General features: G+C 35.6%; 1 protein-coding gene and 1 pseudogene across 10 annotated transcripts in view; both read right to left on the bottom strand.

The window, feature by feature from the left end:
- The window catches only part of EDA (ectodysplasin A), a 261,904-nt gene that overhangs the window by 227,740 nt on the left and 11,348 nt on the right, over window positions 1–22,816 (bottom strand). The window lies entirely within an intron of this gene.
- LOC118608501 lies at window positions 22,176–22,294 on the bottom strand (annotated as a pseudogene).

Genomic DNA, 22,816 nt, shown 5'->3' with positions numbered 1-22,816 from the left:
TGTCAGGACCTATGAATGTAACCTGTTCAGGGAAAGATTTTCTCAAAAGTGAACAAGTGGTAGCCAAGAAATACCATCTTATGCCTGTGTCCCCAGTTAGGGGATGTGCTGTATGTAATTCACTGTTCAGGAAATATTTACTGAGTTCCTTCTATGTGTAAGGATTTACAGAGGAGAATAAAGGATACGTAAGACCTTTTTTTTTTTGCCTGAATTAACTTTCAGTTTACTAGGGGAAGGGGAAGAAAGATTTTATACAAATATCTCTGATGGGCGACAGCTACAGTAACTTTTAAAAAGACTAGTGGTTAATTACTTACCGAGTCTTATTACTTCTCAATCAACTGTGAAGAACTCTAATAGCTGTCAAAAAACTGTCACTTCTTAAGATGGGATTTAATAGTATGCCTGAAACTATTCAAAGCTACAGACAGTAGTGCGTAAGCAGAGAAATGTGGAGTTAGTTCTGACTTATTACAATGTTTTTCAAATTTTAAGACACTCTTTACTTTTTAAAACGTTTTTCAATGGAAGGAACACCTAGGAAACATTTATTAAACCTATTACCTACACAAATTTTAAGGTCAGTGGAATTAATCTGAATGTATCAGCTTGCTGAAAAAAGAAAAGGAAGGAGAAAGAAAAATAGGTGCTGACGTATTCATGCTTAGAGTTTTAAATTTGGCCTTGCATTAGAATCACCTAGGAAATTTTTAAAAATACATATCCCTGCCACCCCACCCCTCAGAATATCTGCCTCTCTAAAGCTCCTCCAGGGATTCTGATGCACTGCCAGGTTTGAGAACCAAGGTTAGATCATTTAGATCATTCACTATCCCCAAACCCATGAAAATTTCCATATCACAGGATAACAAAATAAATGATTGATTTATTTCTAAAAACAGATTTCTTAAGGCTAGAGGGTTATTTTAAAAAATTAGTATGCAATTGTATTGTATTTTAAGTGCTTTATGCATACACTGTAATATACTGATGTCCTTTGCATAATTATTACATATGCTACATTTACATCCATTTTATAGGACTTGGAGCATGATGTTGACTTTAAATGATTAGAGATTTAAGTTCCTATATCTTGGCTTTTATGCCACATCATTTATCATATCTATGATTTATGTAATGCCAAATATTTGGTCAGGAATACAACCCTCAATTATAATATTCTTCTTGTGGGAAAATATGATCCCTTTTATGATGCAGGTTTCAAGAACACTATGGTGGTGAAAATCGAGGCCTGCCTGTACAAGTGCAGTTCACTTTTCACAAAAGGTTATGTTCCTGAAAAGTGGTATAAACTGAATTTCTATCAGGGAAGTCATTTAAGATCTACCAAGGACCCACTTAACCTAAAAGGAACTTTTTCACAAAAAAAGAAATACTTTGAGAAAGTGAAAGCTCATTCTTATTTTACTTGCCCTGAAAATTTTAATTTAATAGAGAACTATTAAAATAGGGCACACAAATATTTCAGTAAAAAATAGTCTAGGTTATAGCATAAATGGTACTTTTCTTGAACATCGAACTGCAGATCATAAACTTTAGAGCCAAAAAAGTCATCACTGAATCTACAGTACAAGGAGGTTATCTTTTGCAGTGCTATGCATTAATTTGGCAAGTAATGTGGATGGTGATCGTGTTTCTTTGTACTGATTTAAAAGGATCAGAGTATAGACAAATGCTCACACTAAGTTCCTGTGAGTGAGTAAAAATTGCAAGTGTGAGGATTCTCCTTTTTCAGACCAAGAAATGCAAGCACAGGTTGATCCCTGCAGCTTAAAAGGTGAGGACTTCAGAACTGCAAATAGGTAAACTAGATACTAGAACCAACTGAATAAGCAAAAGTTATTTGTCCTCAAAAAGAATGCTGCTCAAAGTAGCCATTCTCTAGGACAAAACAGAGATTAAGTCAGAAAAGGCATGCAAAAGTACTTTGTAAACTCTTAAGTACTATGTAAATATAGGAAACAAAGTTCTCAGTTGAGACTGAAGATGTGGGTAATGGTGTTGGGGATTTGAGGAAAGAGAAAGTATGAAAAAAATCTGGAAAAGGGAGGGAGGGAATGGAGTGGCAGGGTAGCATTAAGGGTCTAACTGGAGTTTTGCGGTTAAGAACCACTGAGACCAGGCAGTGTAGTCATATGTTTACCCCCAGCCTCTTTTACTGCATGGGTGGGTACAAGCGCCAAGGAGGCATAGTTACCAGGACTGTGATTTTGCCAAGTGAATAAAAGAAATGAGAGGAAGCAAGGAAGTTAAGGGTATATGCATACCAGGGGCTTGAATTAGAGTGGTTGCAATAGAAATAGAAAAAGACTATGAGATTCCCTAAAGGCATGCCTCGACATGGGTTTTAGTCAGGAGATAGCATTTGAACATTTGCTGTGCAAACTACTGCACAGGCAGGATAAGGATTTCAGAGATCAGCTGTAGTTCTAGATTTCCTCCAGTAGTACTGAACTACCTGAGACAGGCAGAGAAGACCAGGAAAATAGGGGGCTAGGGAAATTAGGAGAGGAAGGCAAAGATGTTTGCTTAAATGGGCAATAGATTTGATCATGGGCAAGGAAGGCAGTGGACAATATAGTAGATTATCGGCTAAATAAAGTGAGATAGAGATCCAAAATAGGCTCCTTGGACGATATCAGCGATGAAAGCTGGAATTTTGGAGCAAGAGAATAAATATTGTGTTGTGTGTGATTAGGCTTGTCTCCACTCACTACCACCCCCATTACCTCTTACAGCATAATTTAAATCACAAAGTACAATGTATATTCCAATGATGTAAATAATGGTGGAGGACCTTCTTAAGCTATCCTGTACACAAATACATACTACTGGAATGAATTCAGACACATGGGAAATAGTGCAGAATAGAGGAAAGACAAAACGGGATCTGAAGACCTGGCTTCTAGTCTAAGTCAGGTAATGTGAGCTTCACTTCATCATCGGTAATGACACCCTCCCTACACAATCATAAGGTCTGTGCATAGAAATGAATGTAAGATTCCTGAGGGCAGGGACCTTTCCTGTCTTGTTTGCTAGTATATCTCTAGTACTTAGCCAGGTATATAGCAGGAGCTATGAATGTTTAACTGAATGAGTATAGAAAAGTGCTTTTATGTCTGAGAGTTCTACTCAAATATCAACTATGGACTTATCTCCTTAATAATAATTCACATTAAACAAAAGCTGTTTCTCATTATAGCAATAAAAAATTCTCTAACATTTTGATAAACATCTTTAAGCACTTATCTTATTTCTTTCTTATGAGATAGTTATGAACTGGCTCAACAGGTATCAGTTGGAAAGTTTAAGTGGTTAATTCTAAAATATTTCCTGGACCAGCTCCATGGGCCAGAGGCAAAAGGTCAAAGACAAGAATGATGAACTTTTTGAACAGCAAAGTTATTTTCTGTTGGGAGTATTTAAGCTGGAAGCTGCTTTAAAAGGCGAGATGAAAGATTGTGTAGTAACATGAAATATATTGAGAAGTTTAAAAGCTCTTTTTTTTCAGTTAAACCAAAAGTCTGTCCCTGCTTTCCCTAATGGTCCCTTTACCTTTTCTATTTGCCCCTTACTCCCATTTAATACCATTTATTATAATTTCTGTCTTCTCTGGTCCAGCCATCTTTTATATTTATAGTTATATATTTTATGTTGAACTTTAATAATTTTTATTTTTATATTTAATTTTAATTTTTATATTTATATTGTATATTACATATTAACTACTCAAATTCTTCTTTGAATGAAAAAATGGATGAACCTCATCCAGATGCCATTATATTGAGCCTGCCCCTCTCTCATCTCCTCCTGTCTCCTCTGCCCTCCTATCCAGCATATTTAATGACCTATCATTATAATCTCTCCTGTCATTAAGCTAGTCTGGCAAATCCTTGATCCTAGGTACAGGCAACCTAAAGGCCAAACCCTCCACTTGCACTCTGTATCTCATTCTCTCCCCATGCTACATTTCAAAGACTTACTTCTTTGGTTATCTTACATCTTCAATCTCTCCCTCTCCATAGATTATCTTTAGGTGTATACACACACACACACACACACACACCTAAAGATAATATATATATTATATATTTATAATATATATTTTATATATATATATACACACACACCCCTAAAGATAATATATATGTTATATATTTATAATATATATTTAAATATATATTTATATATTTATTATATAAATATATATTTATATATATATTATAAATATATATAAGATATATATATACACACACATACATACATATACATACACACACACACACAAACATACAAACTCCTTGTCCCCACCAACATCCCCTTCACTCAGCACTAGGCTCTAATCACACTGACATCCTCTTATAGCTTAGACATGCCAAACTTCCCTGTCTCAGGGCTTTATACTTAAAACAGAACCCAAACTCTGCTGCCAAGCACAGCCAGGAAGGCACGGGTCATCCTGCCTTCACAAGCTCGTCTTGCATAACTATCTGCAAGTTACTGATTTTCAGTCACACTGCTTCTTTTTCAGTTTCCTTGACATTCCATGATCTTTACGACCTTCTCACAAGCTTTCTCACTACTTAATGTGGGACACCCCAATCCTCTTCTCATTCCACCCCTCGGTCTGAGTATTACCTCCTTAGAGAGGCCTTCTCTGTTCATTCTAATTAAACCTGGTCCCTCCTATTGTTCACGCAGCATACTCCATAGCTCTTCATAAACACATATCTACTTATACATTGGATGTCTCAGCCATTAAAAACTATAAATTACACCAGGGACGAGACACTGTTTTGTTTGCTGGCATACACCCGGCATCGAATACACAATACCTCGCATAAACTGCTAGTAAGTTAATAATATCTTTGAAGGAATGAACAAACATCCATCATTTCCTCTTGATCTTCCTAATATTCTGAGATAAGGAAGATGTTAGTATCCTATGGTATAGGTAGAGTCACACAGTAAGCAGTAGAACCAAAGTCACCCTACTCTGAATCCAACATTCTTGTATTACACTACTTCACCACACAGGGAATGTCCTTTGCTTTTATGAATACGAATACTGTAATAAACTCTTTGAGTCACATTTCTCATAAAGTTGCGGCAACCTAAACTCTAGTTCTTCGGTTTAAAGAATTTCTGGGATAAGTACTACCGCTTTCCTCACTCTCAGAAAAAAAAAGACTATATTTCACTTACCATAAGGAGACAAAGGAAACAGGTTTGGGTATTAACTTTGCTTATTTATCTCATACTATGTAATGTTATTCTACTGGGAAGCTTGCTATAAGCCAATAAAAGTAAAGAAATAGTAACCCTACTTTATAAATCTATCAGTAGGCTCCCAATATATAGTCCCCAGATAGATACCACAATTGCATTGTTTGCACAAGTTCACAGAGCTACCATTTTCCTACTGACTCTGACAATTAATCTAAATAGACCAGGTTCTAAGTTACCAACCCTCACGTTAATATGCACTCAAAATTTACTGAAACTACTTCATATCTAATGCTCATTATCTAATCTATACATTACCTAATATTCTATTTCATAAGAATTCAAAATATGATTAGCTCTTTGTATTGTCATATGCAGTTTGATGCATTTTGTACATAAAAGTAATAGCTATTATTGAGAGCCTATTTTGTACTAGGCATTATTCTAGGCACAGGGGATACAATGGTAAAGAAGAAATAGTCCCTGCTCACACTGAAGTTTATATTCCTTGACTTTCTCAAGTTGTTCACTGGGTTTTAGATTTTTCTCAGTAACATTTTTGCTAAAGTTGAAAATAGAGGAGAAAGAAATTTATTAAGGGTGTCTACAATTCTGACACCAGTTCCAGTGGTAGGTTCTTTCCCCACACCAAGCAATTTTCTAACATGAGTTGGGTGTCCTACGGTTTAAATCAATTCTGACACTATCTAACTGGATATAGCAGCATATCCCACAGGTTAAAGGCTCAATCCTACAAGCTGCTCCCCCTCCCCACCACCCGTCCCACATTTTCAGATGTCAATTGTAAGTCCAGGTTGTCACATGTACCTCTGACCTACCAGCTATACACTGGAGGTTCGAACAACGTCCTCAGGATGGATTAATTTCCCAAGGTGGCTCACAGAACTCACAGAAACATTTTACTTAGTAAATTACCATTTTTAAAATCAAAGGCTATAACTCAGGAATAGCCAGATGGAAGAGATGAATGGGGCGCAGAGCTTTCATGCCCTCTCTGAGTCACTCTCCTGGAATCTCCTTAGGTTTGTCACCCTGGAAGCTCTCTGAACCCTGTCCTTTTGTGTTTTTATAGAGGCCTCATTATATAGCTATGATTTATTAAATCACTGGTCATTGGCGACTGAACCCTAAGGGTTTTCCAAAAGCCAACTTATTAACAGAACAAAAGACACCTTGATGGCTCTCAATATCCCAACATTTTCAGTAATTGTGTATTGTGTATGCTAAGCAAAATAAGTCAGAAAAAGACAAATACCATATGATTTCACTTACTTGTGGAATCTAAAAAACAAAATAAACCAACAAACAAAACAGAAACATACTAATAGATACAGAGGACGCACTGATGGTTGCCAGATGGGAGGAAAGTTGGGGGAGTTGAGTAAAAAAGGTGAAGGGATGAAGAAGTACAAATTTGTAGTTACAAAATAGTTATCGGGATGTCATAGCATAGGGAATACAGTCAATAATATTGTAATAACTAAGTATAGTGCCAGGTGGGTACTAGACTTACTGGGGGGATCACTTCATAAGTTATGTAAATGTCTAATCTCTATGCTGTACACCTAAAAATAATACAATATTGTAACTCAATTGTAATTGAAAAATAAAAAATACAAATTAATTAATTAAAAGATGAGCAGAAGAGGGTCTTCTAAAAGAACCTGAGAAGGAAAAGCCAGAGGAGTAAAAAAATGAAAGCCCACTGCCACAGAAACCAAAAGAGGAGAGTTTTCAGAGTAAAGGACTGTAACACACAGAATGGGAGGGAATATTTGCTGATCATATCTCTGATAAGGGTTTAGGATCCAGAAAACACTAAAAACTTCCTACAATTCAACAACAACAAAACATATAATAAAAATGGGGAAAGACTTGAATAGGCATTTCTCCAAAGATATATACAAATGGCCAATAGGCACATGAAAAGTTGCTAAATATCCTTAGTCTTTAGGGAAAAGCAAATTAAAACAATAATTAGACACCACCTCATACTCTATAGGATAGATATAATCAAAAGGAGAAATAATGACAAATGTTGGCGAAGATGTGGAGAAATTGGAAGCCTCATACACTGCTAGTGAGAATGTAAAAACTTTCGGCAACTATGGAAAACAAAAATTTAGCAATTACTCAATGTTAAACATAGAATCACCATACGACTCAGCAATTCCACTCCAAGGTATCCACTCAAAAGAAGTGAAAACAGATGTTCAAAGACACACTTTTACACTATTGTTCATAACGGCCTTGTTCACAAAAATGTTCCTTTGATAGATAAATGGACAAACAAAAGCAGTAGGTTCATACAGTGGAATATTATTCAGCTATAAAAAGGAATGGCATAATCATACGAGCTACAATAAGGATGAACTTTAAAAATAAAGTGAAAGCAGCCAGATACATACGTTTCCATTTATATGAAACATCTAGAACAGGCAATTACAGAGATAGAAAGATTCATAGTTGATAGCACCCATGAAGAAGGCGGCATTGTGCAGTGCCTGCTAATGGGGGCAGGGTTTCTTTTGGGGGTAATAAAAATATGCTGGGATTAGACTGTGGTAATGGTTGTGCAATTCTGTGAATATACTACAAAACAACTAACTGTATGCTTTAAAAGTATGAATTTCATGGTATGTGAATTAACTCAATTACAACATTTTAAAAAACATAAACTTTACATTTAATAAATATTCACTGAGGAACATTAATAATTGAAAAAATGCTATCCAGCACCAGTAAATTCATAAGGTCCAATGGCTCTCTCTGTTTATTATCAAAAAAATTTTTTCAAATAACAGAGAATAAAGAATTGGACAATATCAAACATGGCAGAAAAGTAAAATATAATTACAACAATAGTCCCATTGAATTTTTCAATATAGAGGTCACTAGTGACCTTAGGAAGAACAGATTCAGTGAGCAGGGCATAGGAACCTAACTATAATAAGATGAAGAATCAATGAGTTCTTAAACTGTAGACAGAAAAGTTATTCCATTCCTTTCAGAAGCTCAAGTATTAGGAGAAATGGGAAATGGGGGTAGTTTTAGGAAGGTGTTTGGTCAAAGAAAGTCCCCCCATCTCTCCAAGATAAAATGTGCACATAAATATATGCAAAGAAGAAAAAGACATTTGAGAGAAGTCAAAGATAGGAGAAAACGACTGATAAAGGACCATAAACAAGTGTGGGGAGTGAGGACCCAAAGTCTAGGTGGAAGGACTGGTCTTGGACCAAAGGAACATATCTCCTCTATAGAAATGGGAGCACAAGAGTGGGTGTAAATGGAGTTCAATTTGTAGGTATTCCAGTGACTGAGAATGGAACACCTACAGTTTGGGGAGGTTTTGTTAAGGCAGGGGGGACTGGAGACATGGAGTCAAGAGACTTGAGGAAAATTCAGGAGGGTGATTACAGTAATGGGTAAAAGGGTCTAGACTGGTAAGATAAAAAGTCAAGCCAGTTCCAAAGAGGGTGGTTGATCTTACATGACGTGGCCACCACTTTAGTTTTATTGGGGTAGTAAGAGGAAAGACAGGATTTCTTTGGTTTCTCTTGTGGGCTACAGGAACCAAGGTTTCCCATGCCACCAAAACTATCTAACAATGAGGAGGGACTGCTCCAAGAAAAGGAAGCTGCAGTACTATTAAGAAAAAGAAATGGAAACTAGGTGGCTAATAAATGACAAATGAACCATTATTTCATATTATATGGTAGCATACTATTACAAGAACTGTTGTAAGATAATGTATAGACCAAATAAGTAAGGGCCATGGACTCTAAGCCTTTACCCAAAGACAACCTTCACTGTACTGTCTCCAATTCTTTGTCATGCTGTTCACTCTACTCAAAATGCTTATTTGCAATTTCATCCCATCTCTAATGTAAAGGACTTAACTTATTTCATCTACCTCTATACAATGCCAAATAGAGTGCGGCATGTCAAAAACGCCGATTTGAATTTAGATGAAATAGAAAAAAAAATCACTAAAGGCTAAGTGATTGGGAAAGGCTTCACAGGAAAATGTGAAATTTAAGATTGTCCTTAAAGATGAGGAATATTCTACTACTCAAAAGAGAATTTTAACAGGAAGAATGACATAAGTGACCATGAAGGTAGAAATATGCAGTAAGAAATCCAATCTCTATATAACTTGGGGTTCCTAGTATGAATAGTAGATAATGCTAGCAAAGCAACATTGATGCGGGTATTGAATAGCCAGCAAAAGCATTTGAACAACTATATTTATTAGGCCAGTGATTCTCAAGTCGAGAACAGGGTAATAAAATCTTGGGGGAAAAAGCAATGGGGATCCCATTTAGCTGCAGTGATAAAATTGCTAGTGTTAGAAGAGACCTTATAGGTCGCTGACTTCAATTTCCAATATTTTACAGATGAGGACATTGAGAGTCAGAAAGGTACAGTGGCGTACCAAAGGTGAACCGACTTCATTAGGGAAATATAACTAGATTTGCCTGGGACTAGAACCTGTGTATCCCAATTTCCAGTCTAGCTCTCCTTCTATAACACTTGGAAATAAACTATTATACGTCCAGGTTGAAGGAAAGTGTTTGCAAATATAAAAAGGAAGTGCACATAAAGACATGTAACTTGAGGAATTGTAATACTGTCACCAGTTCCTGTGAATTTTAGTCAACAAACAGGGCTACAACATGGAATGTAAGGTCACAATCGGAAAAAAATTTTACACAATCAAGGAGACAAAGAGACACATTTATCACTAAGTTATCTATGAAATAAGTGTACAGCTTTATATTTTTCACATGTATTTCTATTTGATCCTGAGAAAAAACTGTGAAGGAGACAGAGAAGATATCATTTTTCCCATTTTGGAAATAAGAATGCTGGAATGTACTAATTGCTCAGTGAAGAGCCGGAACTCATCCAGGACTCTTTCCCAGGACAAAGCAAAGTGCCAAAATAGACCAAAACAAGTATGAGGAACTCCAGTTTAGCAGGTGGAAGCAAGACTTTGTGAATGAGGTAAGTCAAGGCAGAGGCTGAGGAGAAACTGGGTTAATTGGAAGTATGAGAGGGTATTTTATAAAATAGTAGTATTTCTTGGTCTTACATTTTTAACTATTATATACATTATTCTCAGGTCACAATCACATACATTGTAAGTTGTGCTACAGATGGAAAAATGCTGAAATTTCTCTTACTGGGATGGTGTCAAAAGGAAAAAATTATATTACCTATACAGCTGTGATATATAATACAATATATTCCGGCAGATAGAATTCTACTGTTTAATACTTAAATATATACACACACAAATGCAGTCATTCTCTCTGATACCTAACCACAACCCTGGATTTTCCCTAGGCCTTTGTTATTTAGAATACTGGCGCATTTTGTGTTATACACGTTAGAGAGAGTCCTTGCCTTAAGTATTTACCATATATACAGATTAAATGAGATATTGTTAAAAAAACAAGAAGGTTAAGGAACTCTGATACATGATAGGGGAGGGCTTTTGACTTGAAAAGAAAGTTGGGTATGGAGCATCCCATGACCTAGGAAATCAGTTAGGATCCAAAGGCCAAGAAATCGAGGTACCTTCGCTAGTCTATGGGGGAAATAAATTCCAAAAGCACTGTAAAGGTGAGGACTTGCTGGGTTAAGGATATCGAGAAGTATACAGCAGGTCAAAGTGCAATATTCTGCTCTACTGAAGGCTTCTAAAGATTTGAAGATGGGAAAGGAACTGAAGGTAGAGGCTCTAGGGTCCAATATACTTTCTAGGAAGGTGCATGACCTTAATCAGGGCTCTAAAAGGAACAAAGCCTTTGTGGCAGAGCCCATTAATAGTCACCAGATCCTTAAAGTATCATGATATTCTCTCAATAAATGTGTAGAACTGTGTTTTAGAGGTTTTAGAGTCCAATATTAGGGAGCTAGTTTTAATATCTTAAGGTTTACTTTCATATGGAAAAAAAACACCTCTCAACTGCATAACCACTGCAGGAGTGAGAAAATAGGGTAGAATCTCATATTTAAAAGAATGCAGATTAGTATAGTAATTGCAGGAGCTACAAGTATAAGGCTCAGTTTCTGCTTTCAAAAACATTCTCATCTAGTTGAGGAAACAAGGTAACTTACCACCCAACACAATACCCAATGAGGGGCTTACAGAAGCATTGAAATGAAGGGGCATGGAAGAATTCACTGAAGTGCTAAGGTTTAAGTTCAGCCATGAAGGACCTGAAGGGATCCTAGAGGCGGGATGGAGGAAAGGACATTCTGCTTTGGGAAATGTGTGGACAACAGGCAGAATGTGACAAGCTTGGGAATTGACTAGTCTGGATGGAACAGGATTCAGATGGGGAATAGCAAGAAGAGTAGAAGAGCAGCTCAATTTGACTGCAGCGGGGCTTGGAATGCAAGCTCAACATGTTTGAAGCACGGCAGTAATGGGTTATAACAGATTTCTGAGGAGGGGGTGACATCTCAAAGTGGCACTTGAAAAATAATCTAGCCGAATGTGCATATGGAATAGAAAAGAAAACGACTTTCAACTGCATAACTACTGCAGGAGTAAGGAAATAAGGTAGAATTGCAGATTTTCTTGGGTAGGGGGTACCTGGAAGATCACCTGAGCCAAACACAACCAGAATAGTAGCAGTGAGATTAGACAGAAAGGGAGTCATGCAAGAGACACCACAAACAGTATATATCAGCTTCAAAAGTATGAATCAACTCAGCAACTGTTTGCTAAATATGACTACCAAGGGAAAGAGAGAAGTTAAAAAAAAAAGCTTCCAAGATTTTATGCCTAAGTGATTGAGAGAATGAAACTAGGAATTTTGTAAAATTCAGTGTGTGTGTGGTGGGAGAGGGGGAGGAATGCAGACGAGCTCGGTTTCATTTATTGAATTTGAAATGTCAGCTGGAAATCCAAGCAGAAACAAACTGCACTAAAAAGATTTGTCTTATGTCATTAAGTAAGAAGTAGGTTAGATCTTTGTTAGTAAATTAGCTGTAAAGAACAGAATTCCCATTAGCAATGTGTCTCGTACATAATAGGGACTCAGGGAAGTACTGGTTGAGTTGAAGGGGAGCTCTTCTCTCTCTTCTTTCCCACAGGCTGACTAACTGTGACAAGTGTTAAGACCTTTCCTTCCATAATAAGGCCCCAGAGCTTCCCCAACATAAGCATTTAGCTTACATGCAAAACTGCTTTAGAGACATGTAATCCACGGAGCCTTGTGGATTGATCCAAAACCTTAGTAATGTTTAAGCTCTTCTTGCTCCTGTAGGTCATTGGTGTGACAAGATGAAACAAGAACAACAATCTACAACAACAAAAAATTAGAAATAATTTCGTTTTGAAAATCAATTTCATTGTGACTATTTGGTTTCTACCCTTGCCATATGCCATCACTTCAGTAAAAATTACTCTTCATCTCTGAAGTGCAGGCCCATTGACAGGCGCATGTGTATGGAGAAGATTAGTTAGCAGCCTATTGTTTTAAAGGTGCTTCAGTAGCCAGCAGCAGGGAAGTCTCCATGAGCCCAGAGGAGACAGGGAACCCTCCTCCCTTGGTTATTCCAAGCACATAGGACTATCATCTGGCTGAGGAATGGACAATTAAAATCCCTCTCTCCCCAAAAGACACAGAATTTCAAATTGATTTCCCAAATGGTGCTCCACAGAGATATCTATTAAGCATCCACTACCACTCAAGCTCATGGTCCACTGGTCTTCAATGGTAGTCCTGGTATCCCAAATGATAAAGACCTAATAATCCACAACAGAGGAGCCGAAGTTAGGCACAGGAAATCAAATGTTATTTTCTTTATAGTCTTCCTTTATCTCTGCCTTTAGAGAATTAGTACTCAAATGGAATGGGCATCAGCATCACCCAAGAGGCCTTTTTTTTCCAAACAATATATCCTCATGGCCCCACTCTAAAGACTCAGATGATACATGTCTGAGCATGCCCAGGGATATGTGCGTTTGGAAAAACTTCCCTAAGTAAGGCTAATATGAACTCTTAATTAAGAACTACGGCAATAGATGATATGTATTACAAATTTTACCCTACAATTCTAAAAAAACATGTCTGATGAGTAGGATCTTGGAATAGATAGCTATTTTTATCAGAGAAAATGAGAGTAAGTGAGAAAGACAGACAAACAAACAGAGGCAAAGGGAGAGATACATATCATTACTGACCATATTCTATGTGTCAGACATTTAAAAAAAATAACAGCTTTATTTAGATATAATTCACATACCATAGAATTTGCCCACTTTAGATATATGATTCAATGATTTTTAGTAACTCTACCAAATTATATAACCATGATATCTCTTGCATCATTTTCTTTCCCTCTAGTTCCACTGCTACCACCCTGGCTATGGCAAATCCATTCTAGAATATTTACTTCCATCCATCAAGCTCCCTCAATAAGCTCTCTGAGGCCCATATTCATTTAATCCCCATTCCCCCTTCCCACCCCAGGTATCCACTAATCTAATTTGTGTCTACATATTTGCCTATTCTGGACACTTCATATAAATGGAATCATACATTATGTTTTATTTTATGACTGTCCTCTTTTAATTAGAGTAATATTTTTGAGGTTCGTCCATGTTAGAGCATGTAACTGTAATTCATTCCTTTTTATGGCTGAATAATATTTCATTGTATAGAATATTTATACCTCATTTTATTTACTCATCGACATTTGGGTTGATTTCACATTTTGGCTATCATGAATAATGCTGTTATAAATATTTGTGTAGAAGCATTTGTGTGAACATATGCTTTCATTTGTCTTGGGTATATACCTAGGAGTAGAGTTGCTGGGTCATGGGGTAACTCTATGTTAACTTGAAAAGCTATAAAACTGTCTTCCAAAACAGCCACATCATTTTACATCCCCACCATCAATGTATGAAGATTTCTATTTCTCTACATCTCCACTTTGTCATTATAGCAATTCTAGTAAATGTGAAATGGCATCTCCATTTTTTTAAATTTTAATTTTATTGAGGCATAATTGACATACATTATATTAGTTTCCAGTATACAACATAGTGATTCAATATTTGTTATATTGCAGAATGATCACAATAAGTCTAGTTAACATCCATTACCATACATAGTTAAGGAAATTTTTTTTCTTGCGATGAGAACTTTTAGGATTTACTCTCTTATCAACTTTCAAATATGCAATACAGTATTAACTATAGTTGCCATACTGTACACTACATCTCCATGACCTTTATATTATAACTGTAAGAGTGTAACTTTTGACTCCTTTCACCTACTTCACCCACTCCCCACCTCCCACCTCTGACAACCGCCAATCTGTTCTTTGAATCTATGAGCTTAGTTTCAGGGTTTTTTAGATTCCACATATAAGTGAGATCACATGGTATTTGTCTCCATTGTGGTATTAATTTGCATTCCCCTGATGGATAATAATGTTGAACATCTTTTCATGTATTCATTTAGCCATGTGAATACCTTCTGTGCTAAATTATTTGTTTATATCTTTTGTCCTTTTTTGTTCAGGTTGTCTTACTATTGTGTCCAAGAGTCCTTTATAAATTCTGCATATAAAGTCTTTATTAAATATAGTTTACAAATATGTTCTGCTAGTCTGTCACATTTATTCCATTTATAATGTTTCTCTTGAAAAACAAAAAAATTATATTTTGATTAGGTCCAGGTATCAGTTTTTCTCCTTTTTGTACTGTATGTTTGGTGTCATAGCTAAGGAATCCTGTCCAGCTTAAAGTCTTGAAAATTTTCCCCTATATTATTTGTCTAAAAGTTTTGTTGTTCTGGCACTTACATTTATGACTATCATACCTTTTTTTTAATCATATTTACTGAGGTAACATGGTTAATAACATTATTTATATTTCAGATATACAACATAATTCACTATCTGTAGGTATACTTTATTCTGTGCTCACCACCACAATTCTAGTTTTCTTCCATTTAATTAATTTTGAGGCATGGTGTATAGTGAGGGTCTAAGCTGATCTTTTTGCATGTGGATACACAAATGTCCCAGGCACCATTTGTTGAAAGAGTATCTTTCTTCCCAATAAATTGTGTTGGTACATTTGTCAAAAATCAACTGACCATAAATGTCAATTGTTTCTGAACAATCAATTCTATTCTATTGATTTATATGCTTATCCTTATGCCAGTACCATACTGTTTTGATCACTTTGGCTTTATATAAAGAAACTGAGTTTTGTGTTCTCTGAATATACCATGTTCTCTCTCACCTCCACCGGTTCTTTGCACATTATTCCGTCTGCCTAAAACAGTCTTATCCTAGAAAACTCTTGCTTATTTTCAAGGTCTAAGCTTAAAAGATGTTTTGTCCAGAAACTGTTCCTTGCTTTTAAAAGTCTGTATCATGTACTCCTCCTCAGTGCTCCAGATCATCCTATAATTAAATTTCTCATTGCATTATCACACTGTATCATATTTGCCTGTTCACTTGACTGTAAGCTCCATGATGGCAAAAATCTTCTCTAACCAGTTCAATATCTCCATTGCTTTGTGCACTGTTACATAGGAGATGATCAATAAATACTTGTTGAAGAAATGATGATTACCAGAGGGTAGGAGGGAGGGGGAATGGGGTAAAAAGGGGTCATATATGTGATGACAGAAAGAAATCTAACTATGGGAGGTGAACACACAATGTAAATATATATGCCTTATTGTTAAAATGTACAGCTGAAACTTACTGGATTTTGTTAACTATAAAAAATTAATTTTTTTTACAAAAAGAAACAATGAACAGATTCTGCTTCTGTTTATGAAAAACTAAGTCAGACCACATTACTTGCTGAAAGCAAGACAACTGGAATTAAATATATGTATTACATATGTGTGTATGCATATGTATGTATGTATATATGTATGTATGTATGTATGTATGTGTGTGTGTGTATTTGAAAGCATTCAGGTTCTAAGAAGGTGATAACATATTATGGAGCCAAGATGCAGGATAAAAAGAAAATTAAGAGAGGCTGTTTTTCTCTTCAGGTCATTGGCTGATTATAGAATAATCAGCTGAGAGAAGGCAGAGTTTTTGACAGGGTCATGGAGCTAAAATAATAGACATTGGAGTTCAGAACCCATCAATGAGGGGAACTTCAGAAAATCACTCAGATATTGAGTTCCCCCTGAGAAAGTACAGATACTGATAGGAAGGCTAAATCCTAAACCCCAGACTGAATTAAGGTGATAAGAAACTGCTAGTGCCCCAAACCACCTGCCAGAAGTGAATGTAACTACTTTCTGAATAAAGATTTGAAAACTGAGGACTCAAACCATCTCTACCGTAGTTTTTCATATAAAATGTCTGCCACTCAACTGAAACTAATCAGGCATTTTGAGGAAACAAGGCAAAATGATTTTAAAAGTCAAAAGAGAGAACAGATAATAGAAACATCCCCTAAAAGATTGAGATCACTGTTTCCAGATGAAGAATTTCAAAGAACTGTGCTTAACATATTCAAAATATATTGTTAATTTTGGCAAAGAACTGAAAATTATTTTTTAAAAATAACCAAATAAAAACTTGAAATGAAAAATATAAGTGCAAAGTGAAATTAAGAATTCAGTGGGTGAGTTTCACAGAAGATTACACAAAGCTAAAGAAAGTCAATGAATTGGAAGACAGGTCAGAAGAAAATATCAAGGATGAAATACACAGAGAAAAAAGGAGAACACAGGAAAAACTGTGTTAGAGACAATAAGAGATACAGAGAAAATGTTTTAAAGAGGTTGTACCTTAATCTTTAAAAGAGGCTAGTAAGAATAAGTCAGGGAACACATTTAAAGAGATAACAGCTTAAAAAGTTTCAAAACTGAAAATCATCAAGCCATAAATTCAAGTACTATGAACCCCAATGACGATCTTAAATACAAAGAAAATCACACCTAAGAATATGGTAAAATCATTACAACCCAAAGATAAAGAAAACATCAAAATCTCTTATCAATTAAGAGACCAAATCTAAAGTTTAACATCTCCCCCTTCTTCCATGTCAAAATACTCTAGGCCAAAATGCTTCACCAATTTGACCAAACATTTAAGGAAGAAATATTACTAATATAACATAAACTCTTACAGACAAAAACACTTTTAAACTAATTTTATAAAAGAACTAACTTTAATCTAAATGTGATAAGGCAGGAACATTACATGCTACTCTCACTCATATATAAAGATGCAAAGATCCTAAATAAAATGTTAGAAAAACAAATCTAACTATATAAAATTTATAATACATCAAGACTAAGTATGGTGTATCCCACAAGTGCAAGGTCGGTTTAACACCACATTAAAAGAATAGAGGGAAAAAATGATATGATTATCTCAACAGATATAGGAAAATCATTTCATGTAATGATACATCTATTCATGAATAAAACAAAATTCTAAGTAAATTAGGACTAGAAAAGAACTTTTAAACTGATAATGGTTACCTTTAAAAAAACAGGATGCCTGATATCACTACTTTTATTCAACATTTCTCTAAAGATTCAAGCTAGTGCAATACTGTAAGGGGGAAAACTTATGTATATATATTGGAAAGGAAAAAAATTAAAAATGCAATGTCATTTTTCACAGCTTGATAGTGTATGTACAGAATCTAAAAGAACCTACAGATAATTTATTCAGATTAATGAGTTCAGCACAATGCTAAATACAAAGTCAATATTTAAAAATAAACCGTTTCAAAGCATCAGCCAGAAGCAGTTAAAAATGATCAGTTTAAAACAATACATTCTCAGGTTGGTTTTGCTGTAATCCAGACTGGGAGATATAGATTATTATGCAGGACGTTTTTGAGAAAGTGCTTTTCAGATCAACATATGTGCAATAGGAAAAAAAAACAATCCTCAAAGGTCCTAGACAAATTCATAGGAAAAGTCTGGAGCTGGTATGGCCATTCAGAGATTTCTAGATGGGGGAAAAGGGGCAAGCCTAAATTTACACTGCCTCATTGAGCAGACATTGGATGTGGGATGCCCTGGAAGGAGGTGTCTCCTTGGGTGAGACAGTTTTCTTCAACCAAAACAAATTCAAATGAGGCTTGCTAGCTGAGATCTGTTTTCTGGCAGCACTATCAGCAGCTGAGGGAAAAAGTCCATCCCTGAATGAGAACTCGGATGATGGATCACAGCATTAATTGCAGATACCATTTAAATGGCTTCGAAAATATCAAATGTCTTGAAATAAATCTAATGAAAGGTGTACAAGAGATCTACATAGAAAACAAAATATTACTGAGAAAAACTAAATAAAACTTCAGTAATCGAAGGTATATGCCATATTCACTTATTGGAAGACTCAATAGTGTAAAGATATAAGTTCTCCCTAAAACGATTTTTAAGTTCAATGCAATCAAAATTAAAATCCCAGAAGGGTTTTTTCCCCTTAATTTTATTTTACATTGTGGTAAAAACACTTAATATGAGATTTACTCTCCTAACCAATTTTTAAGTGTACATTATTCTTGACAATAGATACAATGTTTTACCACAGATCCCTAGAGCTTATCTTTCTTAAGTGACATTTAATGCCCATTGATTAGTAACTGCCTATTTCCCCCTCTATCCTTCCCTAGAAAACCACCATTCTACTCTGTGATTCAATGAATTTGACTTTTAGATGCTTCATGTAAGTGGAATCATGCAGTGTCTGTCTTTCTGTGACTGGCTTATTTCACTTAGCATGTCCTCCAGGTTCATCCGTGTCATCATATATTGCAGAATTTCCATCTTTTTAAAAGCTGAATAGCATACTATTTTATGTCTATACCACATTTTTAAAAATTTTTTTTTAAGGTGACATTGGTTAACGAAATCCAGTAAGTTTCAGGTACACCATTTAACAGTAAGGCATATATATTTTATGTTGTGTGTTCAACTCCCATAGTTAGATTTATTTCTGTCACCAAATATTTGACCCCCTTTACCCTTCTACCTCTCCCCTCCCCTTTTCCCCTCCCCTCCAGTAATCACGAGTCTATTGTCCATGTCCATGAGTCTCTTTCCTGTTCATTTGTTGCTTTTAGGCTTATATTCCACATATAAGTGATATCATGTGATTTTCAACTTTTTCTGTCTGACTTATTTTGCTCAGCATGATTATCTCAAGGTCCATCCATGTTGTTGCGAATGGCGGTATTTCATTTCTTCTTATGGCTGAGTAATATTCTACTGTATATATGTACCACAGCTACTGTAGCCAATTATCTATCGTAGGACACTTCAGTTGCTTCCATGTCCTGGCCACCGTGAATAATGCTGCTATGAATATCGGTGTGCAAATATCTTTTCAGATATGGGTTTTCAAGTCTTTGGGGTAAATACCCAGTAGAGGGATTGCTGGATCATATGGTAGATCAATTCTTACTTTTTTGAGGAACCTCCATACAGTTTTCCATAGTGGCTGTACCAATTCGCAGTCCCACCAACAGTGTGTGAGGGTTCCTTTCCCTCCGCACCCTCTCCAACATTTGTTATTACTTGTCCTGTTGATAACAGCTATTCTAACGGGTGTGAGATGGTATCTCATTGTGGTTTTGATTTGCATTTCCCTAATAGCTAGCGATGTTGAACATTTTTTCAAAAATATCTGTTGGCCATTTGTATGTCCTTTAGAGAGAAGAGTCTGTTCAGGTTCACTGCCCATTTTTTGATTGGATCATTTGCTTTTTTGTTGTTATTGAGTTGTATGAGTTCTTTGTATACTTTGGATATTAGGCCTTTATCAGAGGCATTGCTTGAAAATGTATTTTCCCATTCAGATGATTGACTCTCTACCTTGTTGATGATTTCTTTTCCTGAGCAGAAGCTTTTTATTTTGCTGTAGTCCCATTCATTGAATTTTGCTCTTACTTCCCTTGCCTTTCAGGTCAAATTCATAAAATCCTCTTTAAGTCCAAGGTCCTTGAGTTTAGTTCCTATGTTTTCTTCTATGCATTATATTGTTTCAGGTCTTATATTTAGGTCCATAATCCATTTTGAGTTAATTTTGGTGTGCGGTGATAGACAACAGTCTAGTTTGATTCTTCTGCAGGTGGCTTTCCAGTTTTCCCAGCACCATTTATTGAAGAGGCTTTCCTTTCTCCACTGTATGTTTTTGGCTTTTTTGTTGAAAATCATTCGCCCATGTAAACATGGGTTTACTTCTGGACTCTCAATTCTGTTCCACTGATCTGTCTGTCCATTTTGCTGCAAATACCTTGCCGTTTTGATTACTGTCACTTTGTAGTATAATTTGAAGTCAGGCAGAGTGATGCCTCCTGCCTGATTCTTTTTTCTCTGGATGGCTTTGGCAATTTGAGGTCTTTTTTCTTCCCTACAAATCTGATTTTTTTCCATTTCTTTAAAAAATGCTGAACAGATTTCGATGAGGATTGCATTAAATATGTATGCTTTAGGTAATATGGTCATTTTAACTATGCTGATTCTTCCAATCCAAGAACATGAAATATCTTTCCATTTCTTTGTATCTTCTTCAATTACTTTTAACAGTTTTCATTATATAGGTCTTTCCCATGTTTCATTAGATTTATTCCTAGATATTTTATTCTTTTTGCTGAAATTGCAAAAGGAAATATTTTTTCCACTTCTTTTTCTGACACTTCATTATTAGCATATAGGAACGCTATGGATTCTTGAACATTGATTTTGTATCCAGAGACTTTACTGTTATTTTCTTACTGTTTCTAGCAGTGTTCTTGTAGAGTCTTTAGGGTTTTCCATATAGAGAATCATGTCATCTGCAAGTACATTTGACTTATTTGTTTCCTATTTGGATGCCTTTCATATCTTTCTCTTGCCTGATTGCACTTGCTAGGACTACCAAGGTTATATAGAATAACAGTGGCGATAGTGGACAGCCTTGTCTTGTTCCTGATCCTAAAGGGAATGTTTTTTCGTTTTTCACCATTAAATATGATTTTAGCTGAGGGTTTGTCATAGATGGCCTTTATTATCTTGAGGTTTTTAACATGTTGCTGTATTGGGTTCACTAGTATCTTAAGATTTTAGCATCTGTGTTCATGAGAGATACTGGTCTGTAGTATTCTTTTTTGTGGTATCTTTACCAGGTTTTGGCATCAGGGTAATATTGTCCTCACAAAATGAATTAGGAAGTATCGCCTCCTCTTCTATTTTCTGGAAGAGTTTGAGAGAATAGGCATTAAATCTTCTTTGACTGTTTGGTAGAAATCACTGGTGAAGCCATCTGGTCCTGGACTTTTACTTTTTGGTAGGTCTTTGATGATTGTTTCAATTTCTGTACTGCTGATCGGTCTATTTAGATTTTCCAGTTCTTCTTGATTCAGTCTAGGAAGGTCACATCTTTCTAAGTACTGGTCCATTTCTTCCAGGTTATTAAATTTGGTGTTATATACTCTTTCATAGTATTCTTGTATGATCCTTTGTATTTCTGCAGTGTCTGCCATAATTTCTCCTCTTTCATACCTGATTTTGTTTATTTGTGTCCTTTCTCTTTTTTGTTAGTGAATCTAGCCAGGGGTTTGTTAGTTTTATTAACCTTCTCAAAGAACCAGCTCTTTGTTGCATTTACTTTTTCTATTTTTTGTGTGTGTTTTCAATTTCATTTATTTTTGCTCTAATTTTGATTATTTCTTTCCTTCTCCTGACTTTAGGCCTCATTTATTCTTCCTATTTTATTTTATTTTATTGATTTTATTTTATTTTATTATTTTATTTTTTTATTATTTTACTTTATTTATTTATTTTATTTTATTTATTTTTTTATTGTTTTTTGGTGAGGCAACCCTTGGTTGACTTCACAGACTGCAAGGACCTTGTCGCTTACAATTCCTTATATTTTTTTAATTTTTTTTATGCCTACATCACTTGGTCTTCCTAGGTGGTCTCCCATCCAAGTACTAACCTGGCCCAACCCTGCTTAGCTTCTGAGATTATACAAGATCAGGCTTGTTCAGAGTAGCATGGCCGTAGACTCTTGTCTAGCTTTTTTCTTTTTAAGATGAAGCGTTAGGTTGTATATTTGGGATCATTTTGGTTTTTGCAGGTAGGCCTGTACTGATACAAACTTTCCTCTTATGACCACTTGTGCCATGTCCCAAAAGCTTTGATATGTTGTACTATCATTATCATTCACTTCTATGTATCTCTTGATCTCTCTTTTTATTTCTTCTCTGACCCAGTTATTCTTCAGTAGTATGATGTTTAATCTCCATGTATTTGTGGTTCTTTCTACTTTCTTTTTACAGTTGGTCTCTAGTTTCAAAGCATTATGATCAGAGAATGTGGTTGGTGTGATTTCAACCCTCTTATATTCGTTGGGGCTATCTCTGTGTCCCAGCATATGGTTAATCCTTGAGAATGTTCCATGTGCACTAGAGAAAAATGTATGAGCAGCTGTTTGGGGATGAAAGGCTCTGAAAATGTCAATTATGTCCAGTTGGTCTGATGTATCATTTAAGGACGTTATTTCCTTATTTTCTGTTTGGATGAAGTGA

Source organism: Rousettus aegyptiacus, unplaced genomic scaffold (assembly GCF_014176215.1).
Source record: "Rousettus aegyptiacus isolate mRouAeg1 unplaced genomic scaffold, mRouAeg1.p scaffold_m13_p_9, whole genome shotgun sequence".
NCBI classification, from domain to species: domain Eukaryota; kingdom Metazoa; phylum Chordata; class Mammalia; order Chiroptera; family Pteropodidae; genus Rousettus; species Rousettus aegyptiacus.
Note: the sequence above shows the minus strand (reverse complement) of the source record. Positions and strands in the feature narration are given on the sequence as shown.